The following is a 13,668-nucleotide window of genomic DNA, read 5'->3' as shown; positions in this document are numbered from 1 at the left end:
AAACTTTATAGCAACTCACTACGCCTGTCTAGTACAAGTTTTGTACACCTTATTTCTCCCACTTCACATTTTCGAATCATGTTCAAACTTTGCACAATCATTGATTAATCCTAACAAAGTATGAATGAATAAAGAAAAATTAACCAATTAATTAATTAATAAGAGGTAGTTAAGTAATCTAGTTTGTTGCTCATCAAGGGAAAGAAATCTCAGAGTTATGATCTATATATATATATATACATATATTTACCTTTTACCTATCCCTTAGTCTATTGGACCGTTGGGGCACCATGCAAGATTCGTCGACCGTCTTTCACCAATCCTCTCTGTCTTTTGTCTTAGTTAGAACCTCTTTCGATGGCCGGCCCTCCATTCTTTTATGTTGTCCTTTCATTGCTTTCTCTGTCTGCCTCTTCTCCTTTTTCCTGTTACTGTTCCCTGAAGGACCCGGGCATGCTACCCTGCCTCATAGTGGCACCCGGGTGGAAACGATCGTAGGAGGAAACGATTAGGCTAAAGGGTAGCTAAACAAGACTTCCGTGGGAGTGCCTAAGGGGGTGCGAGAGCATCCTCATTGCACTGTGCGCAGTTGTAAAAAAGCTCCCACAACCTTGTCACAATCCAGGCGCCGTTCCTCAAGGAGCCGTTACATAAATGGCGTGTCCTGCACGGTTAGCCTGGTATAGAAAAAGGAAAATGGCAGGGGTCCCGGTGCACGCGGTTTCTGGCCGTGAGTTTGACACCCCGCCAGACAGAACAGTGTACACTGTTCCCATTGAGGCCGGTGAAAGGGAGCTCTTGTTCACTTTTGCTGGCCTGGAGTTCCAAGAGCCGAAGGCTCAACTCTACCTGACAGTTTCAAGAAGAAGAAGAAGAAGTTCCCTGAAGGTAGGTCTTTGAGAGCACCGAAGATCTTGTAATATGGCCATAGATTTTTAGCTTGCGTGTTTTTACGATAGTTAGCAGGTCATCATGGGGTCCAATCGCTACAGTAACCCTGTCTCTAATCTCTTGGTTTGTGATGTGGTCTTCAAATGTGATACATTGGATCCTTCTGTAGTATCTCAATCCCATTGCTAGGATCTTCCTCTCAAGCAGTCAGCCTCCAAGACTCACAAGCATATAAAAATGTGGCCATGACCAGTCTGATTTTGGTGCCGAGGGATAAGCCTTTGTCTTTCCATATTATTTTAAGTTTTGAAAGGGCTACACAGTTCTTCCCTTTGATAAGCTTTGTTATTATTTTTTTTTTATTTTGCCTGTGTCATGATTTAGTTACAGTGAGCTACTACCGTTTGATTTCTGTTTGTTCTTTATCTTAAAACGTTTATTTGAGTGTTTTTCATATGCTCTCTGCAACAGTGCACACTCCTTCAATTGTGACGTAATTACTTGAGAGCTGGATAACTTTATCTCCTTTTGTAGTTGTAGTCTCTTGAGGAAGATTTCCATAACACTCCAGAACACATCTTGCAGTTAGCTTATTTATTCATTGAAAAGTATAACTTTGTAATCACACAGAATTATGTCCATTATTTTTAACGTCGGTACTATAGGCTAGTAGTTGTCATTCCACTCCGAGCAGTTAGATATATAGGCTTATTACTTTATATTTAATTATTAATTTTTAATGATATGTTAAGCACTAGCGAATCCAGAACTTTTGAGTTGGGGGGGGGGCGATTTTTTTCCAAACCCTAACTCTAAAGCCTAGTAAACCCTAACCCTAAGCATAAACGCGCGCATTTATATATATATATATATATATATATATATATATATATATATATATATATATATATATATATATATATATATATATATATATATATTAGAATTTTTTTAAAGCAGTGGTTCTCAACCTTTGTCGAAAAAACAAAAACAAAAAAAAACAAAAAAACAGCCATGTTAAGGCCTTTCTCTTGACAGCTAGGGGCTCTGGGGAGCACTGTAAGCTTCCCCAGTGGGGTCCGCGGCGAAGCCCCAGCGCCAAAAGCGTTTTCTTGCTTTCTTCACTGCAGAAACGCATTCTCCTGACATCTACAGCTCATTATTCATTGAACATTGAATAATGTTTTAATTAAAAAATATTCTAATATGAATTTACAGGCCCTTACTACATTGCAAATACAACGGATTTGTTCCTTGAAAAGATAAGATACCCCACATATGTAGATTAAGACTTTAAGGACTTTATGGATCACCGCCGCACAAACTTATTCGAAAAAAAATATTTTTAAAAAAAGCTCATTTGTAAGTGATACATTTTGTTCAATCGGCATGTAAGTGATACATTTTGTTCAATCGGCATGTTTGTAACTTTGTTTTGTTACAGAACTACAATTCAAAGCTCTAAACAAAAAATTTCGGAAATAGAAGGAGAAATTAAGTGGGCCAATTAGATTCTACTCTAAATTTTTTGCATTTTTAGGATTTAAGTATATATTGTGAGTTATAGTCTCGAATTTTTTTTATATAATACAAAAATATCAGGTTGGAAAATGTGACTAGGAAAATAATATATGGGTTCCGAACTCATCTCAATTGTTACTCTTATATTAAATCTTAAATTTCGTATGATTTTTAAATTTTCCGAAACAAAGTATTTCTTCTTCACTAAAATACAAAAAGAAAGAAGTATTCGTTTGTCCGATGGGCGGAAGGCGATTGCATGTATCGCTCCTCCCACCTGGTATAACCCTTTTTCATTTTATATTTACTAAAGATTTGAGATCAGAGTCTGTGTGCGACATATTGTACAAATGGGTTAAAACATCAATATGTAGCTTATATTATATAGATATTCAACTAATTTTGTTCACAATCTATAATTTCTCCATAAAAATAGGACCGCTCCCCCCCCATACAGAGGGCTAGGGTGGGAAGGGCAGTAGAAGCAATCACCCCCCCCCCCAACCTAACCGAATCAGCTAAGATACCAGAAGTGTAGCGATATAATAAAAAAATCTGTATATATATAATTCTCTTTATGGCTCAAGAGTTTGGACACGCAAGCAAGAAGTAAAGGAAAGATCACTCTTTTATTTCTGCAAGTCGGAAGAACTAGAGTTATCCTACGAAAAAAAAGAGGGGGGGGGAGAACAAGTAGTATTCACCCGTCACAAAGTAAATGGGCCGAACTGTTGTGACCAAGAAAGATCACTCTTTTTTTTATTTCTACCTCAAGAGCTACGAAAAAAGAGGGAGGGGGGAGAACAAGTAATCTACTCTGTATTCACCCGTCACTAAAAAGCAGGTCCTGACTCAACCGTTGTGGAGCCCAATGCGAAACGGATTTCGCGGGGCCAAGTTTGGGCAGGGATACGGATAATAAGTGAAATTTAAGAGTTTGTATTAGAAAATAAATTCGTCTTTGCATTTTATTCATTCTTTACTACGTACTAAACTACTTTACGAGCCTTGCGTGTAGCGAAGTCATAAGTATATCATAAAAATTTTATTTCCTACATAGATCACACTCAATAGCAGGAATTGTCAAATGTTTCAATCTAGCTACGAGAATTATTGACCTCAAATAATTCTTCATTAGTTTGAGGCGTGAGAAGCTTCTTTCACCAGATTACACAATTACGGCTAATGCATAATGCAGTTTTTATTCATCGAGCGTAGGATTGGCGTTTTCCATATTCTTCTTCTTCTTCTTCTTCTAGCCAGCTTTATTGCTGCTGAGCTGTGAGCTCTTTTGCAGACTGTGCCAAGGAAAAAAAGTGTGCTGTTTTCTTCAGCTGTTCAGCACTGCCGTAAAGGGTGTTGGTTATGTTGGGCTGTAGTGGAAGTAGGGTCTGCCTAAGGTGGATTAGGGAGGGGCATTCAAAGAGGATATGGTTTACGGTTTCAAAGGGGTGGGCGCAATGTCTGCAAAGGGGTAGTTGTGTGGAGTTTATTTTGTTCAGGTGGTAATTTAATAGTGGTGTGTGCCCTGTTCTTAGTTGGAAGATTGTAGATTGTTCTTTGCGGGGGAGGAAGTTAATACTGTCCAGTTTGTTAGGCGTAGTCATTTCTCTGTACATGGCTCTGCCTGTGTTTCCTGATGCCCATTGGTTGAGCCACTCCTCTTTGTGATTGTTGACTAACATTGACCTTAGGGTGAGGTAGCTAACAGGTCTATCTGGTTGTTCCATAGATGAACCTGCCTTTGATAGCTTATCTGCATTTCATTTCCCATGATGCCAATGTGTCCAAGGATCCACTGGAGTGTAATATTGATATTTAATTTTGATATCATCTGGTGGATTATCACAATGAGTGTTGTCAACTCTCTTGGGCTGTTTGAGGTGCTGCTGTTAAGTGCTTGCAGAGTAGATTGGGAGTCTGTAAAGACAACAATATCTGATGGTGGTTGCACTCCTTCATATAATTTGTTTTCCACTGTCTGGAGTGCTATGGTAATTGCCTCAATTTCGGCTTGGAAGTTTGAGCAGTAATCACCACAGGGTGCGCTTATATCAAAGTGTTTATTTTTAGGGAAGACCAGGAAGGCACCAAGACCAGCATTGATGGTAGCTTTGAAAGCCGATCCGTCTGTATAAATATGGATAGCTGTTTTTTGATAGCTTTCGATTGTTTCAAGCGTGCCTACTTTGAGCTCCAGTGGATTTGATTCTTTTGTTAAGGTGTTATTTAGTAAATGTGTTTTGATGGTTGGTTGTTTGTAGTTTAGTCCGGGTGTAATGTTTGAAAACCTGGTAATTTTTTCTCTGTTATTGGGTAGGTGGTGTTTTAGGGCTAGTTCGTCAGTAAGCTGGATCAGAGTCCTTTGCTTTCTTTGGTTGTGTTTCCTATTTCTCTGTGTTAGTAATTTATTTGGATGATCGTCCTCCAACCTTCTGTATCTCTCAATAGCTTCTAATGTTGCTCTGTTGCGCCTTAACTTAAGAGGTTCAATATTGGAGTCTATTTCACAGGCTGCTGTGGGAGTAGTTCTCATACCTCCACTAATTAACCGCAAGGCTTGGTTTTGGATTGTATCTAATGATGATTGATAGGTTTTGTTGGCAGCTACTTGTATGGAGAGACAGTTATCCATTACAGATCTGACATATCCAGTGTATAACTGTCTTAAGGTTTTCTTTTCAGCTCCCCAGGATGTTCCTGCTAGGTGTTTTATTATGTTTAATCTTTGTGATGCCTTTTCTTTTAAATCTGCCATAAAGTGTTTTAGAGACAGTCTTTGGTCTAGTTTTACACCAAGATATGTTGGATTTTCTTCTTTATTTATTGGCTGAGAGTCTATTTTTAGGATGTAGTTTCTTTTTGCTGTTTTGTTGCTGTGGCTAAAGATTGAATAAACTGACTTTTCTTTGTTTATTTCCATTTTCCATAATTTTGAATATGTGGAGATAGTTGTGAGGGCTCTATTTAGTTTGGATCTAGTCAGCACTGGATATTTCTCTGTAGTCCAAATTAAAAGGTCGTCTGCGTAAAGTGCCTTATTGACCGAAATGAGGTCCGGGAGGTCATTCATGAAGATTAGAAAGAGAGTGCAGCTAAGGGCTGAACCTTGTGGTAGTCCTTCTTCCAAACTTTTTTTTACTAGAGATGGCACCTTCGAATCGGGTTTGGATGGTTCTATTTTTTAAGAATGCCCTGATCCAGCTGTACATTTTTCCATGGATGCCCATTTTTTTCATCTTCAAAAATAGACCTTTTCTCCACACTCTATCATACTGCTGTAGTGTGCTTGTTTTCATGAAACCCTTCTACTGTGTCCTGGATAAAACGAAAGAGGTGGTCTTCTGTTCTACTTGCTTTCCTGAAGCCAGCTTGTGCATTGTGGAGTGAGCAAGTACTTTCTAGCCACCAATAAAATCGGTTATTGAACATTTTTTCTGCCATTTTGCCAATGTTGGATGTTAGAGATATTGGTCTATAACTTTTTGGGTCTCCAGGTGGTTTATTTTTCTTTAAGATGGGTATTATGTTTGCGGTTCTCCATTCCCGTGGTATGTCTCCAGTTTTCCATGTATGGTTGACAAAGTTAAGTATACAGTTTTGGGCCTGTGGTCCTAGTCCCCGAATCATTTCATTTGTTATTTTATCGGGTCCAGGGGATTTTCTTGACTTGAGGCTTTTTAGGGCAGTATTGAGCTCATGTAGAGTTGACTGTTGGAGCTTTTTCTTCTTTCTTTAAGATATTACTGAAGGCCTGGTCCAGTTGTTTTCTTGGCTTTGACTTGTTAATGTTTTCCATATTTAATGACACCCCAAAATGAGAATTTTTGTCTATATATTTCATGAGATTTGTATGAGATTTTAAAAGATTTTTAATAATTTCCGGAGATTTCGATGACTTTTTCATGTATTTTGCAATTTCAGGAGATTTCCAGGAGCTCCTGGTAAATCGACAGGAGGCCGCGAAAAATCTATTATAAGTTATACAACGGTTTAATTTAATAATTTATACATCTAGATTTAGCGCGGGTCCTATGAAAGTGCGGGGCCCACTGCGGTCGCATAAGTTCGGTTACCTAATGCCAGCCCTGCAAAATAGTGGCGTATGCTACGCCGCCGGTCGACTAGTTATTTAGTAATTCAACTAATTTTTTTTCACATACTATGATTTCTAAATAAAAGTAGGACCGCCCCCGCACTCAAAGGGTTTAGGTGGAAAGGGCAGTAGATGTATTCGCCCCACCCCCAACCCCACCCAATCGGCTAACAGGGGAGCGACATAATATAAAGATCGGTTAAAATATCAATAACAAGTTTTAATTACCGTACATAGATATTTAATTTATTCTGTTAACAAACTGTGATTTCTACAAATAAATTTGACCGCCCCCCCCCCACTCGCCACTCCCCATCCCACCAACTCGGCTAACATGCTATAGGGGCGGGGGGGGAATAATCTAAAAATAGGTTTAAATATAAATAATTAGTATATATATTGTATATATTATTACAATAACTAATAAATTCGTATACAAATAGTGTGATTTCTTTACTAAAATTCGTCCGCCCCGCCTTTCGGGGGGTGGGGGTAGGCCGAGGAGGGGGGGGGCGAACGCCCCTACTGCCCATACCCCCGGATCCGCCAGTGATGATAAGGCATTTGTAGTGGCATTATAATAAGTACTAATGTAGACATAGTTTCCATAGAGTTTTGTAGCCAACATAATTGTATTTCTGTTTCTATGTCCGACGGTTAACGAAAGTGTCATGTGGCCAGCACAATGACAACGTTTTAACTTTCCTCAATTAATGTCAGGTACCCATTAGAGATTGCTAGACAAGGGCGTCGTAAAAATCCCGAAGTTTAAGTGTACTTGGCGGCTTTCCACTACTACTAGATCTAGAACAAGTTTGTCACAAGCACATTGGAACAGGCTAGTAAATCAACAACAAAAAAAAATACTTTTTTTTAAACAAAACTTATACTTGTAACTGTATCAATTAGTTTGGATCAGTCATGTAATTACATTTGTAATAGATACCCATCAACAGCAATAAATCTGTACTATTAATAATATTTTTATCACTTGTTTTTGTTTAGCTCTATTTCATGCTTTTTGCATTCTCAATACGCTATGATTCTTTCACTTATATGGACCAGGAAAAGGAGGGGCAGGAAACAAAGGGATATCTAGGTGGATTTTACCGTAACTGGTTTTTAAAAGCATTTACGACAAAACCAAAATAGGGGAACGATCTTAATTTGAACGCTTCCTCGGGCCGACGGGCTAACCACTCTGTTAGTAAGGTACTTATGACTAGAGAAGATTGTATACATTGTTTCAATTTAGAGCGACCTATAAAGGGGACTAATTAAGCTTATACTACCACTTCAGTCCAGTACAATTTGTTTCCTAGTTGGAGATAACAAACAAAATAAGTAATAACCATAAGTTACTAATCAAATTGTTGCTTTTTTTTGTTTTTAATTGATTCTTGTATTGTCAGGTAAAAGAAATAATTGTGCAAAATTTCATCTTGATCCGAGTTTGGGTGTGGAAGAAATAAAGTGTACAAACTTTTGACCAGACAGACAGACTTACTGTAAGTTTTGTACATAAAACCTGTATAATAATGTTTCCAAAAGACGAAGCTGAAACGGATTGAAGGTATTTGATTGGTTTAAAATTTTCAACAAGACAGATTGGAAGGTCAAGGAGAAAGTATTAATTAGTGGCAATAATTGTTTGTGGGGACAAGGAAACAGACCAAAGAATAATACACAGCTGGATCAGGATTCGGTCAAAACATAATGTCTGTAACAACATCTTCAAAGTAGAGTTTCTCTTTAGCAAGTTCAATAAAGTAAGCAATGGGATGGTCGCAAATGTGTTATCTCGTTTAACACGTACTTGTTGACTAACTTGACTACCAACCAATGCACTACCCAGAAAGACGTAGAAATTTGACACTATGTTGGAGCCAGTAGTATAATTGCAATATGAGCTAAGTGCGACTGTGTGTCCATCCCTATGAACATTTTTTGAGCAAATAATTATCTGCCTCTGATAAGAGACACCCAACACTAAGAAATATTTGATAACTTGATTGATGGGGCATTGGTTTGAGTAGTGAGATAGAGGTATCAGACATATATTGCTTAATGCCAGATACGAATTCTTTATCCGAACAGTGGATTTTTATGTGCTTTCGAACACCTGCCAATTTTCAAATCCATGATTCCATTTCCAATTTATTCTCAAACTAATGGTTAATGGGGCGAGACAGTGCATTCAGACGTCATACTAGGGATAGGTCAGTTCACAAAACGGATGGTGTTCTAGTAAGAAAGAAGTCCGTTATTTTCTTGTAGGATATTGACTTAACACAAGAACCAACCTTCATACAATGTGAGAAAAAAAAGAACCCAGCACACAATGAGACTAGCAGCTCCTCGAACTCTCCCTCTACCGGAGTCTACCCTCCTCCCTCACTTGTATTACTCCTCTCCTCTCTCTACTTAATTATTCTGCGTGAGTCCTGGCCCAAAGTCTTGTACTGAACTGAAAGAAAAGCGTGACTTTGGTGATCTGTCCAAACTTAGTAGATTCGTCATCGCAGACTAGTATCAGCTACATGCCAGATCACAAGAGGGATGGAGGGGGGAGGGAGGTAAGGATCTATGCAGATAAGTTCTCTTATGACAAGGACTAGAAGTCCATTAAAATGAATAGGCCGGCTAGTGAGCTGTAGGCCATTTAAAAGGAGTGCTCTGGTCTTCGCAAGACAGAGATGGAGATATGGAGTGTCACTACTTGTTTCTCTTCAATGTTATAGATAGAGGCAGATGTTGCTGTGTTATAACGGCATGATAGTGTGTGTGTGTGTGTAATAGAGTCACCTTTTTAGTAGCTAGTCAATTTGAAATTGATATGCTTTGTATTTTAATTGCAAAATTAACATAATGATAAAATTGGTAAGAAGGGACAGGTATAATTAACTCTTTCTCTCCTAACTGACGATACCAGCGTTGTTTCCACCAGAATGTGGTAAATAATTACGGTGAGAAAGAGTTAAAGAGAGATTTCTTCGTCAAAAAGAAACTATTGTTTGAATATAGAGTTTTGTTCTTTACCCCCCTCTTATCGTCACTGAAACAACCAAGGAGTGCTAGAAGTGACTTCCTCTAATATGAAGTAGCCCAAGTTGCCTTCATTCGTTTCTATTTCATGACTAACAGATCAGAACTTTTTCTTTCCAAGTGACATTCGAATATATAACAGGAATCTACTGACTTGAAAATTAGATTAATAAATATATTTATATAAAGTAATGCACTTTCTTATTGGAACGTTTATATAAGATTTAAAATAAACAAATAAAATCATGTTATATTTGTGAGTGAATTTCAATTAGCTATGTTTGTAATTACAAATAGACTTCTATGGGCTGTACATTATTAATAAGTTAACCATGGCTATAATATAATTCAAATGAATACATTGGACAAGCAAGTATTTAGTTCAACTTGCGATACAGGATTTGTAGTCATTACAATAGGACCATCAAGGTAGAAAATTGTTTCCACATGAAGTTTCACTAACGGAATGTAGGGATCAAGTTTTCTCTTGAGCACTTTTCATTGTATAAGCAGGAAAAAAGACAAATAATTGATGCTTGGGGTTACATTGGTAGAGTTTTTCTTTCAAGCTTCTATGTATTTTAATGCCATCAGAAATGGTAACAATTTTATGATCAATTGGTATTAGTTTTCAAAGAAACTTATGTGTACATTTAAAGAGTTTGTTATCTGTGAATGTCCATTTGTCATGACCATTACAACTCTTTATTCAGTTTGTTCTAATTTTGTTTTTCTTGATTTGAGGGAATCCACCAAAGTAACATTGTCATTGTAGGTTTTGTTCGATTAATATATGTCTTGTTTGTGATTTTGTTATTTAGACACTTTATCAATATGGTGGGGGGTGGGATGTTTCCTAGTTGTTTCATTTATTTTAACATCGAATTATTTTATTTTATATTGTTACATATCATTCTATCTAACGCCCACACTATTACATCTACTATTAAGCGTGACCAGTGGTGTTCGAGATCAGTACATGTGTCAACAGTTGTTGTCATGGTGAACTAATTGTGTTTGTGACTGACTTAATTAACTTCAGTGTCGTCGTAAAGAGGGGCGATGGGGCATTGCCATTGTTAACAAACATTTGCTCACATTTATTGGAGACATTCGTTGTGTAGTTGTGTTCTAGTCAAAGACTGGAAGTGAATATCTCTCCCTATTATGTTTCCACCAACAACAGATTTAAGCAAAAAAAAATGTATTTATTATGGAAAGGAATGAGGCGGAGGGGACACCAATATAAGCAAATCTCACCAGGTGGCACCATCGCAAACGATCATCTACTGCTTATACAGAAAGTAGCGTCAAACATGAATATATATATATATATATATATATATATATATATATATATATATATATATATATATATATATATATATATATATATATATATATATATATATGAAAATACTTTTTAAAAACTAAAATCAAAGCTTATATTAAGCGTAGTTGTATCAATTACTTTGGATCAGTCATGTAATTAAATGTGTATAAATCTAAAATAACAATAATAAATCTGTGTCACCAGTCAAGTACAATTTCTTTCTCTTGTTCGTTACCAAACAAAATAATTAATTACCAAATGGAACTGATTGGTGAATTTTTTAAATTGATTTTTGTTTTGTCAGGTAAAAGAATTAAGTGTGCGAAATGTCAGCTTGATCCGAGATTGGGTGTGGGAGAAATAACGCCTACAAACTTTTTAGCAGACAGAGTGAGCTTTGTAAAAATGACTGAGTAATAAAGTAACCTATGTAGTTACACAGGTATTTGGCTATTAGCCCAATTAAATACAGCTTACAGCCTACAACTAGCATTCATTTCTTTTTTCATAACAATGCAGAGTAGAAGTTGATGCATGAATGAAGAAACATTATAGATATATATAAGTACAAAATAGCATTTCATTGTACGTTGTGACGTTGTTGTTTTTTTTTATCTACCAGTACATCAATTGAAAAAAAAATTACCTTCAGATAATGTTCTCCTATTTCCTACATGACGGAATCCTAAATTTTGGTTACTAAAGATAGGGTCTAATATTAACACAGTTCACTCTGATGAGCTATATAGAAACATCTATTTTGAGTGACGAGTTTTCAATGCTAAAACCTTGAAACCAATTCCCTTAGCACTGGGGCCTGCGTGAGACAGTTTCCGGTGCAATGTTTGCACACCACTTTCTTTTCCGTTACCTTTTTTTTACACTTCCATGTCTCCAGGCCTCGCCCAGGATGGAGCAAACTTACACATGTCTTAGTGTCTCGCGCTACCTTCATTGCTATTGGATAGACGCGCGCTAAACAGAATGGACGAGGGGCGGTGCTCTGCATTTTTCAAGCGTACTCAAAGCTCGTTGAATCGATGCACATACATAATGGGATCTCATTAAAACGGCCAACAGAATGATATTGTTCCGTGTGACCTCAATATCACCGGATTATATCTCGCTACTTCTGATTGCTACACACTACAACGTGAGAATAAATAGAGGGTTTTGTTTTCTTGGAACCACACGTGCACATGGTATTTCTTTGTAGACGAAACTATCTCTGATTGTAAATCCTAAATCCTAAACGAACAGACTTCAATCCTACGAAACAATAAATCTGTGCATTTGTACACTTTTTAATGTACAGTTATTTTCAATTGCATTTAGTTATTTCAACTGCGCTTAGTTATGTTAAAAGTTAGTGTTATTTCTCTTTTATAAAAAGTATCACAGACCTATATAGACCTACATATTATAGCTAGACTGGAAAACGGAAACACATTCTTATCCGATAATGATCAGGGACATATATCTATATGTATATCTCTATAAATATAAATATATATATCATGGGCGTAGCCAGTATTTTTTTCGGGGGGGTTTGGGGGGGGATTTTTTTTCTCCCCCACCTCGCGAAAAAAATTTTTTATATAAGACGTTTATTGTGCCCTAGAATAGGTTCATTCTGGAGTTAGTGGGAAAATTATGGATTCCCCGACAATGCCAGCAAAGGGGTCTACTCCCCCAGCGCGTGGCGAGCCCCGCCGCCAACTACTATTTCTGTTATTGAAAGCCAACAAAATGCATATTCTGAGGTATCAACAGTGCATTTTCCTGCTATTAAAAAGTTTTATTTCAGAAAACTAATGACTTAGACCCTCCGCGCCGTCAAGCTGTTTCCTCAAAAATCTGTCACTGGTAATGTCTGAAGCCTCTTCCCACCTGCTCTGAGGACCTCCATGAATGTGTTGCGCCAAGTTGTACTAGGATGTCATCCCAACCCTCATGCTACGCTCTGTCACAATCTTACTAAGGGGTCGACTCCCATTTCGACATAGGATTTCCTTGATTTAGACCCGATCTCTATAACTGACTCCTAAAATCTATCTTAGCCATCTTTGTTGAGCCACATTTAGTGTTTTTCAATTTCGGCAGATGACTATTCACTGCACTTTATTAATGGAGCCCCGCCACTGGTAGAAATGTGTAACCTCTCTTGAATACGCTCTTGGAATTAAGTGACAGTAGTTTGCTTTAGATTTTATATCGAAAACGAAAGTTTTATCGTCAAAATCATCTGTTGGGGAGTTTTAAACTAAAAAATCTCTGGAGTTGTTTTTTCTTTTAAATTCAAAACCCCATTTAGCTACGGTAAGATAATTTAGTAACTGTAGTTTGCTTAAGAATAATATTGAAGATAGAGGATATCCACCTCAAAACGTTCTGTAGGGGGATTTTAAACTCAAAACCATCTGGAGGGGTTTTAAACTTTAAAAAAAAAAGCCTTCTGTAGGAGAGGGGCTTAAACTCAATACCCCCAATTGGATTGGCTACGCTAAAATAATTTTAGTGTGAAATTAGCTTTATTTATATTCAAGAGGTATTTTTTTAGCATCAAACCCCTCTGAAGGAAAGTTTAAACACAAAACCCTTTTTGGCAAAGCTCATAGCATTTTGAGTGCGTAATTTGCTTTTTTTCTTACACTGAAGATGTATTTTTTAGCTTCAAGTCCCGCTGGCGGGGGGTTTAAACTTGAAACTTCTTTGGCTACGCTCATAGATTTTAGAGTGAGTAATTTGCTTTTTTTATATTGAAGAGGTTATGTTTTAGCTT

General features: G+C 37.2%; 1 protein-coding gene across 1 annotated transcript in view; it reads right to left on the bottom strand.

Moving 5' to 3' along the window:
* LOC106066132 (protocadherin alpha-7-like) overlaps nt 1-11,740 on the bottom strand; it is a 71,383-nt gene extending 59,643 nt beyond the window's left edge. Inside the window, exon 1 of the mRNA XM_056038821.1 lies at nt 11,533-11,740. The gene's annotated coding sequence lies outside the window, so the exon portion shown is untranslated. The remainder of the gene's footprint in view (nt 1-11,532) is intronic.
* Between the last annotated feature and the right edge of the window lie 1,928 nt (nt 11,741-13,668).

This window comes from Biomphalaria glabrata, chromosome 8 (genome assembly GCF_947242115.1).
Source record: "Biomphalaria glabrata chromosome 8, xgBioGlab47.1, whole genome shotgun sequence".
Lineage (NCBI taxonomy): Eukaryota > Metazoa > Mollusca > Gastropoda > Planorbidae > Biomphalaria > Biomphalaria glabrata.
This window is presented reverse-complemented; position numbering and strand designations above follow the sequence as displayed.